General features: G+C 46.0%; 1 long non-coding RNA gene across 1 annotated transcript; it reads left to right on the top strand.

The window, feature by feature from the left end:
- Positions 1-893: 893 nt before the first annotated feature.
- LOC141027733 (uncharacterized) lies at positions 894-4,570 on the top strand. Its single transcript, XR_012189574.1, has 3 exons — positions 894-1,220; positions 2,646-2,714; positions 4,308-4,570. It is a non-coding gene; the product is annotated as an uncharacterized lncRNA (long non-coding RNA).
- Positions 4,571-12,628: the final 8,058 nt, after the last annotated feature.

Genomic DNA, 12,628 nt, shown 5'->3' with positions numbered 1-12,628 from the left:
AACAACAACCTTGCAACCCGACGTGTTAAAGGGGTTGTCAATCCCTTTCGGAGTACGGCGCCAGAAATTGCGTGTTGACGGGAGAAGGTTGTAATAGATTGAATAAATAGATCGCAAATAAAATAAAGTGCAGCAAAGTATTTTTGTATTTTTGTTTTAATAGATATGAATAAAAAGTGCAAAGAAAATAGATCACAAAGCAAATATATGAGAAAGAAGACTCGGGGGCCGTAGGTTTCACTAGTGGCTTCTCTCGAGAAAGATAGCAAACGGTGTGTAAACAAATGTGACGCCCGGATATTTAAGTTACAGTAATTCCCTACTAATGGTGCCATGTCATCACATTACTGTTGCTAATCCTCGCTTGATCCAAATCTTAGGTCAAACTCAAATTCAAATTAAAGCCCAAATTTCAAATTTCTCAAACATGCAAGATAAAATGTTCAAAGTGTGGCAAATCTTCCATAGCTAATTATGGTGATGATCCGACATTTTTGTAAAGTATTTAAATGCCCTTTTGTGAATGAAAACAGTAGCTAACACAATTAGTTGAATGCCTTTCCTAATTTTTAAAATGTTAAACTATTTTATTTAGGAGTAAAGGTTAATGTGGCAGTGGACTGATTATTGATACTAATTTGGTCTAACTTGATATTTTATAAAACTAAAATAAAGCTAAAAACTAATAAGAGGAACAAAGAAAGATAAAGAAGATTAGAGAAGGAGAAAACCCCTGGGCCTTAGCCACCGAACAGGCCCAGGTGGCCTAGCCCAGCTCACTCCTCCGCGGTCGTCCCGGTCCCCTGTTCAACCGACCGAGGCGCGCGCCCGGGCGGTCGCCGTCAGACCACCTCGCCTCCCCGCGTCTTGCCGCCGAGGAGATAAGGCCGAGCCCCCTCGGCCCCGTCATCCTCCCAGAGATCTTTTCCTCCTCACCCACTCCCTCTCCCCTCTCCCCTCACCTTCTACGCCCCTCCACCGGGCGTTGTCGCCGCCGCGGCACCTCCGTTGGCGTGGCCACCGGCCACCATTCGTCGTCCTCTAGAGCCCCAGAGGACCTACGTCATCGTCTTCGTCGCCTACACTGCTGGATCGGGGCCGGGAGACCACCTCGGTGACGCACGCATCGACTCCTTCCCCCTCGGCCACCACCGCCATCGCTGTCGATCTGCACCTCCCGAACCCTCCGGCTTCACCGAGCACCACCCGCGAGCATCCCGGTGAGCCCCAACTCCGGCTCGACCTCCCCTTGCCTTCCGCCGTGCCCCATAGCCGTCCCGTCGTCGAACACTGCTCCCCACGCCCGATGTCCCGCCCCTGCTGCAGCCGGCCCGCGCTTTGCCACGCCGCACCTGCTCCCTCCGTCGCCTGCTGCGGCTGCGCGTGCGCCGCCTGCGCCCTGCACGACCTCGCACAACGGCCGCTGCTCATCACACCTGCACCCGCGCCGTGCGCGCCGTGGCCGCAATCGCCTGTAGCCGCTCGACAACGCTGCCATCGCCTCTCCCCGCGCTGCTCGCCTGCTATGCTGCTGTTGTCGCTGCTGCACGCGCGCGCGTGCTCGAACCGCAGCAGCGCCTGCCGCCGCTCCCTTGCGTCGGCGTCCCCGCGCCTTCCCTTGCGCCCACCCGCGTTCGCGCCTTGGCCGGCACCGGCGTCGCGCGCTTGCTGCGTACGTGGGCCGCTCGCTCGCGTCATGGTGTTCGCGCACTGCATCGCCCGCGCCACGGCTCTGCACATCGCTCCTCTACATGTACCACTACTAGCTACTGTACGTGTTGCTAGCTTTTCTATTTTCACAATGACTAACCCCCTTGACAGCCACTGATCAGCGGTTAAACAACTACTAACAGGCCTAAAAATAATATATGTAGAAAGTATACGTGACAAACTCCATTTTATCCCACTGGACCAAATCCTTTTGATGAATAGTTTAAATCCTACAAAAATCACAAAATGACTTCTTATGTTAATAACTCTTAGCCTACTAACTTGTGTGTGCTGTGTGTGTGCGTCGTGCATGTGGCCGTAGTGGCCGGCCCTTGCTTAGATTAATACTACTAGGTGTTAATTAGTGGCTAGAATAGTCTATGTACAGATGACATGTGGCCCCTTTTATTTACAAGCCTAATTAATAGTTTGTGCCAATGACAAGTAGGGCCCAATGCATTGTTCATTGGTTGACTAGTAAAAGTGTTGACTGAGTCAACCCAGCTCCTTGACCCCACATGTCCTTGAGTGTGGCTAGCCCCCTGCTGAGTTAAAAAAAAATCATTTCACTGTTTGTAATTCGAATTAAATAAATTAAAAAGATCCTTTAAACTTTAGAAAATCATATAAAATAATTCATAACTCCGATGAAAATGTTTTATATATGAAAGTTGCTCAGAAAAATCCAATGAACCCGAATACGCTGTCCGTTCATCTGTCACATGCCCCTAGCATGCTGAACATGGAACTTTCCCCCTCTTTTCCTTTGTCCGGAAAACGCCAAACACCGAAAAACCTCCGGATGTTTTCCCTCTCCGTCTGCAACGCGTAGTACTGCGTTAGAACACCCCTAGCACCGCTTTTTGTCCTGTTATGCTTTATGATGCTTTGTTTGCTTTATATTTATTGTTTCTTCTCCCTCTTCTCTCCGGTAGACCCCGAGACCATGCTGCCCCTGTGATCGACTACGTCGACGACGACCCCCTCCTTGTCAGAGCAATCAGGCAAGCCCCCCCTTTGATCATTCCGATATCACCCATTCCATTCTCTCATGCTTGCATTAGTTTTTGCTACTGTTATTGTTTGCTCCTATTCTGATGCATAGCCTGCTTTTGTAACCTTCTCATTGTACCTTACCTGCTTATCCTAAATTGCTTAGTATAGGTTGGTAAGTGATCCATCAGTGACCCCCACCTTGTCCTTGTTGCCCCTGCTTCATCATTGAAGACCCGATCAACGGGATCGAAGACCAGGCCCCGACACCGCACATCACTTTCCCCTTAGTTGCTCGACACTACTGGGTTACTATCGAGTGCCTAGGGTGAGACCTCTACAGCACTTCTGATGTTAACCCTGTAGTGTAGCTATTCGGTCGTGGTCATCGGGGGTGATTCCGCCTTAACCACTTCCGATACGACTCTGTCGTGCAACCCCTCAAGTGTGAACCTCGGGGGTGGTTCCTCTTACGTTCACCTTGATGATTACATCAAGTGGAATTCACCGGGGGTGATTCCTCAGGTTTTCCCCTTGATGTTTGGACACACGGATACTTGGACTTTATAGCTGTTACTTGGAAAGGCGGGTCGACCCTGAGGGGTACCCGCGAGTGATGTGGAGACGGGTTGACCTGGAGGGTGCCCGCGAGATAATTACGAGGCGTGGCCGGGCATTCCTAGCCCTTGCCGCAAGTCCTCGAGACGGGGCAACGGGGTCACATCTTTCATGAGTCTCTGCTTGTTACCGCGCGTTCCTAATCCACTACGATTTGGATATTTGATTCGAGGGGCCTCTGGCCTGATAGCACTAACCATCACGTGGTCATAGTATGGGCGTTCTGCGTCGTATGCATCAGTCGCAGCTTAATAGACGTCAGCGACTGAGCGGCGCGCGCCGGGTGGGACTGGTAAGCACCTGCCTTTTTTAAGGAGGTAGCTAGGTCTGCTCACCGGCCGCCCTCGCAACGTGCAGGAGTTCCCGGGGCGATGGCCCATGACCCCTGGGGGCATAGGTTTAGTCCGGCGTGCTGGCCTCTCTATTAAGCCTAGGTCGGGTTGCGGCGTATTGTTTGGCCGAGGCCGGGCATGACCCAGGAAAGTGTGTCCGGCCGGAGTTAATCGAGCGTGGTGGGTAAGTTGGTGCACCCCTGCAGGGAAGAAAACATCTATCGATAGCCTGTCATACGGTAACGGACACTTGGAGTTGTATCCCGATCGATACAACTAGAACCGGATACTTGAGATGAGACATGGATATGAGGTGATAACTGGATAGTATGGCTCTGGGATTGCTTTCTCGTAGGGAGTCGAGAAAGGATCTCTGGCTGAGGTTGATAACACTTCTACTACCTTACTTTATGCTACTCTACTCCCTCCTGTTGCTGCAAGATGGTGGTTTTCAGAAGATGCTAGTCTTCGATGGGACTAGGTTCTCCCCTCTATTCTGGCATTTCTGCAGCCCAGTCCACATATACAGCCTTCCTTTGATAATGATGCATATGTAGCGTAGATCCTTGCTTGCGAGTACTTTGGATGAGTACTCACGGTTGCTTTGCTACCCCTTTTCCCCCCTCTCTTCTTCTTTCCGGTTGCTGCAACCAGATGTCGGAGCCCAGGAGCCAGATGCCACCGTTGATGCCTACTACTACGTGGAGGCCGACGACGACTAGGAGTAGTTAGGAGGCTCCCAGGCAGGAGGCCTTGCCTTTTCGATCGATGTTGCTTTTGTGCTAGCCTTCTTAAGGCAAACTTGTCTAACTCATGGCTGTACTCAGATAATGTTGCTTCCGCTGACTCTTGTGTATTCGAGCCCTCGAGGCCCTTGGCTTGTAATATAAAGCTTGTATTATTTTAATTTGTGTCTAGAGTTGTGTTGTGATATCTTCCCGTGAGTCCTTGATCTTGATCGTACACATTTGCGTGTATGATTAGTGTACGATTGAATCGAGGGCGTCACAACAAATTACTGTTGGGCAATTGATAGAACCTCAAATAATTATGACGATATCCATGCAATGATCATTACATAGGCATCACGTCCAAGATTAGTAGACCGACTCCTGCCTGCATCTACTACTATTACTCCACACATCGACCGCTATCCAGCATGCATCTAGTGTATTAAGTTCATGGAAAAACGGAGTAATGCAATAAGAACGATGACATGATGTAGACAACATCCGTTTATCTATGGCGGTAGATATAGATCCCATCTTTTTATCCTTAGTAGCAACAATACATATGTGTCGGTTCCCTTTCTGTCACTAGGATCAAGCACCGTAAGATCGAACCCACTAACGGGAACCTCTTCCCATTGCAAGATAAATAGATCAAGTTGGCCAAACAAAACCCAAATATCGGAGAGGAAATACGAGGCTATAAGAGATCATGCATATAAGAGATCAAAGAAACTCAAATAACTTTCATGGATATAAAAAGATATAACTGATCTAAACTCAAAGTTCATCAGATCCCAACAAACACACCACAAAAAGAGTTACATCATATGGATCTCAAAGAGACCATTGTATTGAGAATTCAGCGAGAGAGAGAAAGCCATCTAGGTACTAACTACGGACCTGAAGGTCTACAAAGAACTACTCACGAATCATCGGAGAGGCACCAATGGAGGCGGTGAACCCCATCCGAGATGGTGTCTAGATTGGATCTGGTGGTTCTGGACTCTGCGGCGGCTGGATGAATATTTTGTCGACACTTCTAGGGTTCTGGTATTTTGGGGGTATTTATAGAGCAAAGAGGCGGTCCGGGGGCACCCGAGGTGGGCACAACCCACCAGGGTTTGCCTGGGCCTCCTAGCGCGCCCTGGTGGGTTGTGGCCCCCTCAGGGCACCCCCCCAGGTGCAACCAGGGCCCATTGCCTTCCTTCTGGCCCATAAAAAATCATCATGGAGTTTCGTGGCATTTGGACTTCGTCTGATATTGATTTTCTACGATGTAAAAAACATGGAAAAAACAGCAGCTGACACTTGGCACTATGTCAATAGGTTAGTACCAAAAAATGATATAAAATGACTATAAAATGATTATAAAACATTCAAGATTGATAATAAAACAACATGGAACAATCAAAAGTTATAGATACGTTGGAGACGTATCACATGGTAGCACATAAGTTCATTCGCTATGATGGGGAAAAGAGACTCATTTATAACTTGATATTTAGCGAGGATACTTTCTAGATTATTACCTTGCCTGCACCTACTTTGTTCGATATTCACTCAGGCAGGTACTTCGTTTTGCCCGCGGACATTCATGCATACTGGGAGGGGACTCGATCCCTAGTTCCTAAGCCAGAGCCATCACCCGATCCATATTAGGAGTCTGTTTATCAGTGGGAGCCACAAGAGCTCGCTAACCAGTGGAACCCCCAGGATCCTCCTCAGTACACCGGAGAAGGTTACTTTGATCCATGGGCATAGACCAACTTAGGCCAAAAGCCTAAGCTTGGGGGAGTACGTATTTCTCACCGACATTACATTCATGTTCACACACTCATTCTAGTTGTCGATGTTCATACTTTTTCATTGTACTATCCATGTTAGTTTATTTCTTTTTCTTGCTTTCTTCTTGTGTGTTTGAAAAACCTTAAGAAAAACAAAAAAATTATTTGTAGTTTAGTTTACTTTCTATGCATGCTTAGTTGTAATATTAAAAGAAAACCCAAAAAGATTTCTCGTTCTTCTTTTGGTTGTTGGGAGCTTTCCCGTGTAAATAGTTTTTCTCGTTCTTGTTTTACTTTCTTCAGAAAAACAAAAACTCCAAAAACATTTCAGTGTGTTTCTTTGAAATTCTTGTCTTTTCTTTGGGGGTCGAGAGGAGAAGACCACGATGAAAATGTTGAGTGGCTCTCATATATATTATTGTTGATCTAACAAAGAGCCCATATTACCCTGTCTTCTCCTTTGAATAAATGTTTCCAGATTCCAGCTTAGTCCAATGCACGTGCACTTTTATTATTATCCACACCGTTCGGTCGTGCAAGTGAAAGACAATAATGACGATATATGATGAAATAATTGAGATGAGGAAAAGATGGTATGAACTCGACCTATCTTGTTTTTGTAAATATGATTAGTTCATCATTCTTGATTCAGCCTATTATGAAAGAAACATGTTTGTAATGACAATTAGAGATTATAGTTATTCATGCCATGCTTAATTATCTAGGAGTTTATAATGGTTTACCTTGCGTGCCAACATGCTTTTAAAATAGTTGTGATGTAGTATGATAGGATGGTATCCTCCTTTGAATGATTCGAGTGGCTTGACTTGGCACATGTTCACGCATGTAGTTGAAACAAAATCAACATAGCCTCTACGATATTTATGTTCATGGTGACTTATATCCTACTCATGCTTGCACTCAATGTTGGTTAATCTCAATGCATGTTTATGACTGTTGTCGCTCTCTAGTTGGTCGCTTCCCAATCTTTTTCTAGCCTTCACATGTACTAAGCACGAATACTGCTTGTGCATCCACTTCCATAAACCCAAAGTTGTTCCATATGAGTCCACCATACCTACCTATATGCGGTATTTACCTGCCATTTCAAGTAAATTTGCATGTGCCAAACTCTAAACCTTCAAATGATAATCTGTTTTGTATGCTCGAATCGCTCATGTAGCAATTAGGGCTATCAATATCTTCCATGCTAGGTGGGTTATTCTCATGATGAGTGGACTCCGCTCATCATTCACGAGAAAATGGCTGGTAACCGGGATGCCCAGTCCCATGCTCAAATCAAATCAAAACAATTGCAAACTAAACTCCCCCAGGAATGTTGTTAGTTGGACGGTACCAGTTGTTTCGGACCAGCCATGGAGTGTGCTTGTTGGTGGTGGGGGAATATAAACTTACCATTCTGTTTGGGAACCGCCTATAATGTATGTAGCATGGAAGGTACCGAAATCTCTTAGTTGTTATGTTGACAATTAAAGTATGCCGCTCAAAAAATTATTTATCTCTATTTCAAAATTTGAGCTCTGGCACCTCTGCAAATCCCTGCTTCCCTCTGCGAACGGCCTATCTATTTACTTTTATTGCTGAGTCATCATCCTCTTATAAAAAGCACCTGTTAGAGAGCACCACTGCCATTTGTATGCATTGTTATTAATTTATATTGAGTATGACTGTGATTAGATCTCTTTTACCATGAATTACAATGTCTAGTCAGTCCTTAATCTTCAGGGCTGCTCTGCATTTATATTTTGCGGTCTCAGAAAGGGCTAGCGAGATACCATCTTATTATATCATATCATGATTGTTTTGGAAAAGTGTTGCCATCCGAGATTTACTATTATTGCTCGCTAGTTGATTATGTTATTGATATGAGTGAATGTGAGACCTAAATGCTATTGTGAATATGGTTAGTTCATAATCTTTGATGAAAACTTGAATGTTGGCTTTACATATTTGCAACAACAAGATCAAACAGAGTTTGTAAAAGTTTTTCTTTATCACTTTCAGTTTGTCAACTGAATTGCTTGAGGACAAGCAATGGGTTAAGCTTGGGGGAGTTGATACGTCTCCATCGTATCTACTTTTCCAAACTCTTTTGCCCTTGTTTTGGACTCTAATTTGCATGATTTGAATGGAACTAACCCGGACTGATGTTGTTTTCAACAGAATGGCCCTGGTGTTATTTTTGTGTAGAAATAAAAGTTCTCGGAATGACCTGAAATTTCACGAAGATCAGTTTTGGAATAAATAAAAAATACTGGCGAAAGAATCAACCGAAGGGGGCCCACACCCTGGCCACAAGGGTGGGGGCGCGCCCTCTGTCCTTGTGGGCCCCCTGGACCTTCACCGACCTCAACTCCAACCCCATATATTCACGTTCGGGGAGAAAAAAAATCAGAGAGAAGGATCCATCATGTTTTACGATACGGAGCCGCCGCCAAGCCCTGTTCTTCCTCGGGAGGGCAGACCTGGAGTCCATTTTGGGCTCCGGAGAGGGGAAATCGTCACCATCGTCATCATCAACCATCCTCCATCACCAATTTCATGATGCTTACCACCATGCGTGAGTAATCCCATCATAGGCTTGCTGGACGGTGATGGGTTGGATGAGATTTACCATGTAATCGAGTTAGTTTTGTTAGGGTTTGATCCCTAGTATCCACTATGTTCTAAGATTGATGTTGCTATGACTTTGCTATGCTTAATGCTTGTCACTAGGGCCCGAGTGCCATGATTTCAGATCTGAACGTATTATGTTTTCATGAATATATTTGTGATCTTGATCCTATCTTGCAAGTTATAGTCACCTACTACGTGTTATGATCCGGCAACCCCGGAGTGACAATAGTCGGGACACTTCCCGGTGATGACCGTAGCTTGAGAAATTCATGTATTCACTAAGTGCTAATGCTTTGGTCCGATACTCTATTCAAAGGAGGCCTTAATATCCCTTAGTTTCCAAGAGGACCCCGCTGCGACGGGAGGATAGGAAAAAAGATGTCATGCAAGTTCTTTTCCATAAGCACATATGACTATATTCGAAATACATGCCTACATGATTGATGAATTGGAGCTAGTTCTGTGTCACCCTATGTTATAAGTGTTGCATGATGAATTCCATCCGACATAATTATCCATCATTGATCCATTGCCTACGAGCTCGTTTCATATTGATCTTTGCTTCGTCACTTTTCCGTTTCCAGTGTTACAATTGCTACAAAACTGCTACTATTACTTTGCCACCGTTATCATTACTTCCATACTACTTTGCTACTAAATATGTTGCTGCAGATATTAAGTCTTTCAGGTGTGGTTGAATTGACAACTCAGCTGCTAATACTTGAGAATATTCTTTGGCACCTTTTGTGTCGAATCAATAAATTTGGGCTAAATACTCTACCCTCAAAAACTGTTGCGATCCCCTATACTTGTGGGTTATCAGGGCCCAACATGTGGTAGTAGTTGTTCTTCGATCACAAACACATAACTCAGTTCCTAAGGATGGTTTCAATGAGACAACCCACCATGTACTCCTACATGGCCCCTCATCGCTACCTTTACCAAATCGTGTTCACACACTTAGCTCTCAACAGTAGGACATGTTCACACAATTCCAATCCATCCCAGATGAATCAGACCTGACGCAACTCTAAGCATAGAAGGCATAACAAGCAAGCATAAATGAGTAGGCACATCGTGGCTCAAACAACTCCTACTGATCCTAGTGGATTTCAACTATTTATTGTGGCAAAGACAGGTCATGTAGAGGAAAAGGGATTCAATTACCGCAGCATGTAACAGTTGAATCGTTGTTGTCCTAATGCAGTAAAAGAGAGCAGGAGCGAGAGCGTGGGATTGTATCAGAGTGATCAAGGGGGTTTTGCTTTCCTGGCACTTCTGAAGATAGCATTGGGTCTTCATCAGTGTCGTTGATCGCATCACCGGGACAACGTCTACTGGGAGGGGACAAACACCGGCAAACAAGAGGGAACACAATCAATGCAATGCAAAAATATGATGCATGATCATGACATGGCAATATGCTGTTGATTGAGCTAATGCAACTAGCAACCATATTAAATGAAGTTGGTTTGAACCAAAGGTTCAAATTCAAACTCCACATAAGGCATTTCAAATGCCATTAATTCAAATTGTCATATACAGTAGCTTTGGGTTGCTCAAACATGCATGAAAATGCCATAAACAGATTCTTTGGATTTTTCTGATAATTTTTCATATATAAATTATTTCATTTTGAGTTATGGTTTATTTTCTATGAATTTTAGAAGTTTTTGATATTTTCTGAAATAAATAAATCATCTCTGATTTATTTAACATCCTAGAAAACATTTACTACGTTAGCATGACGACAACATGCTGTCAGCAGGTCAACAGCGCCAGGACAGGTCAAACCTCACGGCCGGGACCCACACGTCAGTCACAGAGTGGCTAATCCCGGTTATTCCTGTGTTGACCCACACTTTGACCCGCTGCGGGGCCCGCTGTCAGTGTCTATGGGTGGTCTAGCTGGCGGGGATTAGCACTAATTACGTCGCCACGTCGGCACGCCGGAGTTTGGCCAGTGGCGACCTCAAGCTGCGGCGGAGTCTGCTCGGGATTGAGCTACGGGCGATGGTTTTGAGCTTGGTTTGCAGCTACGGGACGCTGGAACTCGCGCGCATCCATTGCAACAAGCGGCAGCAGCTGGGGTGGCCGGAGCTCACCGGGAAACAAGCTCGTAGAGGCAGCCGGAGTTCGGGCATCGACCGAATCGACGCCACAGAGCGCGTTAGGAGCAGCGCTTTGGTGTTTTGAGCTGATGTAGACGCGCTGAGCGCATTGCTATGATCGGCTACGAGCAAAAGAGCTCAGGAGCACGAGCTTGTCGGCCATGGCGGACGGTGGCACGGGAGCTTGCGGGGTACTACGCTACGACACGCAGACGACGAGGGGAGAAGGGGGAAAGGGACCAGGGCTCACGGCGAGGTGAAAGGTGCAGACGGAGGGCCTGGGGACGACCTGGGTGGCACGAATCGGCGCCGGCGATCTCGGTGGCCCGAGGTAGAAGATGACGACATCGAGGGTGTTGCGGTGCTTCCCAGCTCACGTGGCTTGGTGGAGTTGACGGGGACGGCTTGGCGAAGCTCTTGAGCACATTGGATGGGCAAGGGAGGGCCGGTGGCCGTGGCAACAGCGAGCGGCGGCGGCGGGCAAGCTCGGCCATGGGGGGGAGGGAAGCAGAGGAGCAAGGGGGAGAGAGGTCCAAAGAGTGAGGGAGAAGTGAGAGGGGCCTCGGAGGTCTCAGGCGCGGATCAGGACGAGCCAGGCGAGCAGGAGGTGGCGGGGAGACGTGGCCGCGACCGGCTGTGATGCTGGCACGCGGCAGCTCCTACTCGCAGGAGCTTGAAGAAGCTCCTGGCGGTTGGGCTGGGCTATCTGCCGGCTGGGCCGAAACAGGTAAGTGGACTGCTGCCAAGTTAGTTTCCTTTCTCTCTCTTTTTCTGTTTTCTAATTTCTGCAACTGTTTTGGGTTTGATTTCCAAATCAAACCATTTTTTAAAATTCTAAAATTTTATATGGGAACTAAATGGATATTTCTGGAGCCTCACAAAAAGTTTCAGAATAATTGGACATGTATTTCTTTTATAACAGAAATAAAGCCTATTCAAATACATTATAATTTAACTTCAATGCCCAAAATGTTTCTCACAAATGTTCATTATTTTTGGTTTGGTTCAAGAACCTTGCCAAAAATATCAAACGATTAATAAGAACATTTTGGAAAACATTGAATGCAATTTTCCAAGGTTCTTTGCCCTTCTTTTAATTAAATTTTGAGGCTTTCAAATTCCCTCGATTTCAAGTTTCTTGAAATTAAACAGGATGCATGATGCTCACTGATGCAACTAATTACAACAAATTCTAGGGCTGTGACAACTCACCCCCACTAAACAAGAATCTCGTCCTGAGATTCAAGGCGTGAGGTAAGAAGACATCGGGGACACAAATCTAACTCGACCTTCATGATCCAATTTCCCTTCTCGAAGATGTTGATCCATTGCTTCAAATTTATCTTGGCGTCTTTGCTTTTGGGATCTTCATCCAACACGATGACGACAGAAAGAAACTCTACAGGAATCGAGCTCCCCGAAGATCGAGCACTCAAGATTAACTCATGGAGCGAGACATTGGAAACATCTCTTGAGCTGAGAGGCAAAACACACATCAGGGGTATGGAAAGAAATAGATGACAAAGGTTCAGTTTGGTAGGCAAGAATTCCATGCTTAAGTAAGATGGTACATAAGTATCAAAGTAGCGAGGAGTTAACTTGCCCCTAACACCAAAGCGGGGCACCTTAGGGAAGGTGACTGGTAGAGATATTCCCTTACGTGGCAAAAAGAATTACTTTTCATATGTAGATCACTGAAACTCTCTATGCCA

Source organism: Aegilops tauschii, chromosome 7, assembly GCF_002575655.3.
Source record: "Aegilops tauschii subsp. strangulata cultivar AL8/78 chromosome 7, Aet v6.0, whole genome shotgun sequence".
NCBI lineage: Eukaryota > Viridiplantae > Streptophyta > Magnoliopsida > Poales > Poaceae > Aegilops > Aegilops tauschii.
Note: the sequence above shows the minus strand (reverse complement) of the source record. Positions and strands in the feature narration are given on the sequence as shown.